At 35.9% G+C, this 5,153-nt stretch overlaps 1 pseudogene; it reads right to left on the reverse strand.

Annotated features, from left to right (window-relative positions):
- Positions 1–3,905: 3,905 nt before the first annotated feature.
- On the reverse strand, positions 3,906–4,608 carry LOC140532221 (RING finger protein 141 pseudogene; annotated as a pseudogene).
- Positions 4,609–5,153: the final 545 nt, after the last annotated feature.

Raw genomic sequence — 5,153 nt, forward strand, 5'->3', positions numbered from 1 at the left:
GCAGTTTTATTTTGGGGCTTATTGAGTAGAAGTTTTTGTTTGGCAAGACAAGGACCCTGGAAGCTGTTAAGGAGCCCCTTGGCTTTGAAAATCCAGATTTTCCCTTACTGGAAAAGATATATGTATGTTAATGGTTAGACATTTTGGAAGTATGTCTGTTCTCTTTTGATTTCTCTGTATTTTCTTTGAAGTTCAGAGTGATAACTCCTCGAACTCAGTGAATGATATATGTGATTGGTTAAATGAATGATACATTGTTTACAGAGTTTGTTTGATTAATTGTGTTTAAAGTACTTGATAATCCATCAAAATTTACCTTTCATTTTATGAATGCAGATCTAAGAACTTGTGGTAGCAGGCACTGCTGTGTATGTTGGAGTGCTTACTGATACAGGAAGACAATACACAAAAAGAAGGTGAAAATTGTGGTGGCAGGAAGTATGAGAGAACGTACCCAGAACAGAAGCATGAAAATGGTGGAGTCAAATATAGGGAGTGTCTCTGATGGGAAAAGTAACATGCCATCCAGAATATCCAGACATCAATTACTGATGAGAAATTTAGATCTTGTAAAGCAAACTTTCCTTGGTCATAGAGACTATAGGTGACAGACCTTGTATATAAACATATGCCTAATGGATCTGAGTTCACCTCTTTTATCATGGTTCTATGACTCATGATTTTTCCTATGTTCATACATTTATTAATTGTCACAGACAAAATTTTCATCTTTGTATCCCAAGGAGTAAGTGTAGCATCTAGCATATACAAGCATTTAATAAATGCCTGTTGCCTTCTTCATGAGTACTTTAGACCTTCATAAAACTTTAACTTGACTCTTGTTTTGTAACTACTATCTATAATAATATTACAGATTTTGTACCATTACCATTATATATTTGAAATGGCTAAAATTAATTATTATTTCCTGAACTTAACATTCAAGGAATTCCACAAATGCCTTTTTGATAACTTTATCAGTAAAGATAAACTCTTGAGACTGTAGAGATGAAGATTTGTATAGGACCATAAAACTTCACAACTGGATCATAGTTTCTTTGGCTGTCCTTTTAACATTACCCCTTGCTTTCAGTCTATATATTCCTTTCCAAATTTTTCAGGGAATTACAACAGCACTTGAAGTTGAGGTATTAAGAACTAAGGTGCAAACAGAGACCAGGAAAGAGAAAGAAATATAAAGTTGACTGGACAGTATGAAATGAACATCATATCAAGTGTAAGTGCTAGAACCTGGACACTACTTGTTCTCTTCTTGACTCCCCTGTTTCTGTCAGAACCTCCTTTTGTCCCCCTTACAATCCAAGGAATTAGGCCCAGCTCCTTAATGATTGTCATGGAACATGTCGCAGTGATAAATTTCTAATTGCTTGTACTCTTTGTATAATGCCTATATATTTGCCTATATAATGCCTTTGTATAATGCCATATATTTGTTATTTAGGATTTCTGTGTCTAAAATTGCTGACTTTTCTTTATTTATATAAAAGAAATGATAGAGTTTGCTAGAAAAAGTGCCAAGGGAAACTACAAACTCCTTGATCAATGATCTATTTCTACTGTCTTTTCCGAAAAGAATAGACTTTGAGGACACCCCTTTGGTATTGGTCAAGTAATTTAAAAGGAAACTCCTCAGAGAAACCTGAGTCCACATCAATTGTCTATTTTTCTTATTACTTTTCCAATTTTGCTTCCTATTATTTTAATTTTTCCAATTTAAAATGCTTTCCCTTCAAGGGATATAAATGTTTTGTGCTTAGGTCTTTGTTAATTCCTAGTTTGTTGGTTAATTTATCACAAAATGAGGCAATGGTGACTGCTACATGTTAGAGAAAAATTCAAAGAAGAACTTATAAGCTTCCCTTTTTATTTTTTCCTGCATTCTGAATCATACTAATTTAATTAGGTAGTAGAAGTTTATATTCATATCACTTTCATGTATCAGGATTTTCAAAATCCTCTGTAAGTGAATAGAATTACTTCATAGTAATTACATGGATATATAAAATGACCAGTCTGAAACAAGTGATGTGGTTATTTTCTAGGGAGATAATTTAATACTATAATCCCAATATTCAGATTTCTTTCTTAGAACTATCAGGAAACAATAGATTGTCAGAGAACTGGGGAAAAATGAACATTACATGCCATGAGAACCCCCTGCGTTCAAACCCTGATGGCTTAGGAAGCACCTCACAAACTTGAATGATAATGCACTCTGGATTGAAAGGATTGAAATTCAGATTCCTCTCTTCAAGTCTCACCTATGTGACCTTGACCAAGGTTCTTAAATTGCTGAACCTCACTTTCTTCATTCATGTAAAGATCAGACTCTGAAGATGGATTCTGAAACCTCCAAAAACTCTAGATTTTATGATTCTATCAGCCTTAGTCTCATATTGTAAGTCAGAACAGTAAATGCTTGCTGCTTTGTGCCATTGATGGCTGAGAGCAATGATATAATACAATATTTATAGGACCATAAGATATGAGACCTAGCCAGGACCATGTGAATTATATATTCTTCATTTTATGCCTCTTTTTTTCCTATGAATGGATCATTAATTTTATTTGCACACTTGCCAAAAAAAAATTGAAGAACCTTCTATTTACACACACAGTTCTGCAGCCACTTCTGGAAATAGCAATGTAAATCATCTGCCCCAGTGCTAACGATAATTCATACATTTGAAACTAACTAAATAGGTCATAATAGCTTCCTTGGCAGGTTCAATACATTTATTTTTAGGGAAAACTGTTTCATGAGTGATGAATGTTATGAGTCAAGATAAATCCAATGCTTTTCTTTATGAACATTTTCCTCTTTCACAAAGAAGGCTGCAATGCTATTAAGACACTGCCTATGACTGCATTCTTACTCCTCTGTTTCTGAACATTCTAATCTAAGTAGTCTGAACTTTCTCTCTGTTTCAGGAAGATCCTACACTTATGGGGGAGAAGCAGGACCAGTGGTTTCTTGTCCTTTTAAACTAAATGCAAGCATTCTGCAATCTCAGGAAGATGATGCCAGATCATGAAACTAAAAAGTACCATGGTCAATACTGAGTGTGTTATCATTTGGTAGAGATTTGCTTCCAGTATGTAGAATTTGAAAGTATAGAATTTGGAGCTTTTCTATAAAGAAAAATGTCCCTATCAAACCCCAGGATTTTGCACAAGGGGTGCTACAAGCCATCAAGAAACCCACAGTAAGTCTTCCCCCCTAAAAATATTTGTCAGCAAAAATAATATCAGAAGCTCTAGATTTCTTATTCTTTGAAATATATAGGTTCTATCATGTGTTATCTCCGAATCGCAACTGCTCGATTAGGAAGCATTTGTAGTTATGTCATGCACAAATCATTAATGGAATCAATTAACCAGCAGGGGGCAAAAACAACCCCTTAAATTCCAGTAAAATGACTAGCTGAGTAGTAACACACACTTGGATTTATTTTCTATTTTCAGCTGTTTTAAATTGGATTCAGTTTGTGTGTCAGAAAGTTATGACTACTGAACATTTGGGATTAATCAAAACCTAACATGCTACTCAAACTCAGCGTTCACAAGTTTTTCCAAAGGATGCTTCTCTAACTAATGGTCAAAGCATTTTCAGTGAATGCCAGGGACCTATTGGGACACCTACCAATGTAAGACTGGCTCATGTGCAAAGATTTAAAGCAGTAATTTAGGTTTTGATTAAAACAAAACAAAGATTTGTGAAATTTATCAAAAGGGAAGGAATAAATTGTGGGAAAGAGTGGCAAAAATAGAGATGGAGTGAAGGGAAGCACCAATTTTATGTGTTCATGACATTGATACTCCTATACTCTACTCCATCCCGAAACAGGATTTACAGCCTAAGTTACCAAGAAAAGTCCCTAGTTTCATGGAATGTGAGACTGGCCTGCCCCATCAGCCATGTTATTTATATAGTTAACCATGTCATCTTCTGTAGATGCATCAGGTAGAACCCAAGAATCTTTGACCCCACTCATCTGTAGGAGGCAGATAGGACAGTTCCTGTGTCCATCACTCCATTTATCAATACACTTCCGACAAAAGCTGTGGGCAAAGGGCAGAATGAGGTAGGCTTACTCATTCATGCAAATGCATGAATTCCTCCTCATCAGTCAGCTGCCTCACTCTTCCCATCCAAATGTTGGCCTGACAGGAAGACGCTGAGGACAAACTTTCAGCAGTTCCTTCTGAAGTAGTAGGATCTTGTACCAGCACCTGTGCCTCTTGACTTGTGATATCTTTGTAAAGCTGGATAAACTTACACAAATTCATGATTCTTGAAGCTTCTGCAATTCCACTGCTTTTGTTAATCTTGGTACATGCCACTTGTAGGAGCACCTTCCAAAAGGCAGAGGAATTCGATCCTATCTGTACCTCAAACAGAAGGTGCTTTTCTTGGCCAGAAGCTACTTTTGCACTTAAATCATTCAGTTCTGCTACTCTCCCCAGAAATTCCTCATAGGTAAGAGAACCACTTTCTTGAAACAGAGAGATGTGTTTGGTAACTTTTTCAGGTAACTTGTTTATCACCATTTGTGTCTGATCAGAAATTTGCTGCCCCACGGTGAATGCAATTCAAAACTCAGTAAAAGTGGTATTTCGTTTCTTTGTGGCGTTTTTCAGCTTCTTGGCATTGTGGTCCCTGCGAGGGCGATGGCACTTAGGGACCTTACCACTGCCCACACCAGCCTTGCCAAACCCACAGGCAGCAGCTGTGAGACCTAAGGCTCTGACTGCTGCAGTCACAGTGGCACCTCCCATTTTCTCCCTCTTTTGACAGACGAGGAAGTTGAAGTTGAGACAAGAGAAGCTGTGTGCCTAAGAACATAATACAACACAACACAACATAAGTATAATATAAAATATTATAATATGATATAATCTATTTATGGAATTTACTTCTTTGAAATTATAATCAGCATATAGATATGCTAAGCAAAAAAAAAGAAGGGATATTATACCCATAGGAGGAAATAATAATAATGATCTATATACACATGATGAATTTATTGAAGTAAAATCACGTAAATACATATAAATAATGAGTAAAGAAAATAATAAAGTTCCCATCTAGCCTTGCTGGACATTATTATTTTTTTTTTTTACCACATTTG

The sequence above is a fragment of the Notamacropus eugenii genome, chromosome 3 (genome assembly GCF_028372415.1).
Source record: "Notamacropus eugenii isolate mMacEug1 chromosome 3, mMacEug1.pri_v2, whole genome shotgun sequence".
Classification (NCBI taxonomy): domain Eukaryota; kingdom Metazoa; phylum Chordata; class Mammalia; order Diprotodontia; family Macropodidae; genus Notamacropus; species Notamacropus eugenii.